Here is a 1,606-nt window from a genome sequence, read left to right on the forward strand (position 1 = left end):
CAGAAGCCAGTCACTAAGGACCACGTGTGGTGTAATTCTGTTCATAAAGATTACTCAAAATAGGCAGACTGTGGAGACGGGAAGTGGATTCCTGGTTGCCATGGGCTGGGGGGATGGGGAGCGTGGAGGGGTGACAGCTAAGGGGAGGGGTTTTGGAGGATAATGAAAAAGTTGCAAAGCTCCTTGTGACGGACGCAGAGCTGAATGTACCGGCCACCATCGTGCTGTGCACTCGAGCGGGTGAACTGTGGCGTGGGGGTTGAGTCTCAGTGGAGCTGTTTTGAAGACGTGATCCATTCTGAGAACTCGCCTGGAAGGGGGCTGCTGGTTGGGTCCTCCTGCAGGAGGTGGGTGGGGGAGAGCCTGGGGTAGCGCAGGCTGGGGCTGCAGGGTTGAGCTCTCCTGGCTGTGGCCTGCCGGACGCGGTCATCTTCCTGGGGCCACCCGAAGGCACCGGCTGCCGTATCTGTCGAGGGCTGCGGTGTGCAAGGTGGGTGCAGTGCCTGAGGGGGACAGGCCCGGAGCCGCGCCCTCCCAGGCTGGCTCCGCAGCTCAGGAGCATCCTCGTGCTGAGGCCCAAGGCCATCAGGGCTGCCCCTGGGGTCCAGCCTCACCCAGGGCTCCCTCAGCCCCAGGGAGCTGCCCACCAGATCCCGTCCAAAGCAGAGACTGCTGGGTGAGGGCACCCTTGGAACAGAGCAGCACTGACCAGGGCCTCCTTGGCCTCTGCTCAGGAGGGGGCAACGCAAAGAAGCTGAGACACTGGAGGGAGGGGGGAAGGGGATGGACAGCCCGGCAGACAATGGGGTCCCTGGCACCAGATGGGCCTGGTCACCCTCTCAGTGGTGGCCAATAGGGACTGTCCTCACCCCTCTGTCTGGGAGGGCAGCAGGAAGGGCCAGTGCACAGGGGTGACAGGGAGATGAACCCCGGGTGGTGGGGGCTGCTCCCCACTCACTAACCAGCACTGGGGCCCAACACTAAAGCGGAGCAATGACCTGCCCTGTCCTGCTCACGACCTACCGAAGGGCACAGGAGACATCCTGGGGAAAGCGCGTGGCCAACCTCAGCCCCTGGATCTGCCCTTGAGAGGGACATGGCTCGGCATGACCGGGGAAGGCTGTCCTCATTCCAATCCGTGGTCAAGCCCTGGTGTGAGTCAGACCCACTGCCAAACCTCTGCCACCTGTTCCTTCCTGTGACAAAACTTCACTGCACGGGGCTACCCGTGCAGAGAGCCTGATGGAACAGTGTCCTGGGTCAGCCCTGCAGGTGGCCCTTAGGCCCGCCACCTCCTGTTCATGGGACACCACCCCAGAGCTCGCACCGTGGACAGACAGACACCCTTACTGAGGGATGATGCGCACGGAGTCCAGTGGGAGGCGGGGCCAGGCAGGGGGCGGGCCTCGGTGGAGCCTCCGCGTTTGGACGGGGTGGGGCTCCATGGGGGTGGAGCCGGGTGGGTGGGGCTGTAAGGGGGCGTGGCCTCCAGGGCGGAGCAATCTTAGGGTGGGGCTGTGGGGCGGGTGCTAGGGGACTACCAGGGTGGAGCTATAAGGGGCCGCCTGCGGTGTTGGGGGCTGGCCGCTGGACCTGGCCGTGGTGC

Source organism: Marmota monax, unplaced genomic scaffold (genome assembly GCF_021218885.2).
Source record: "Marmota monax isolate L192 unplaced genomic scaffold, Marmota_monax_Labrador192_F-V1.1 WCK01_AAM20220418_F8-fsc00038, whole genome shotgun sequence".
Taxonomy (NCBI): domain Eukaryota; kingdom Metazoa; phylum Chordata; class Mammalia; order Rodentia; family Sciuridae; genus Marmota; species Marmota monax.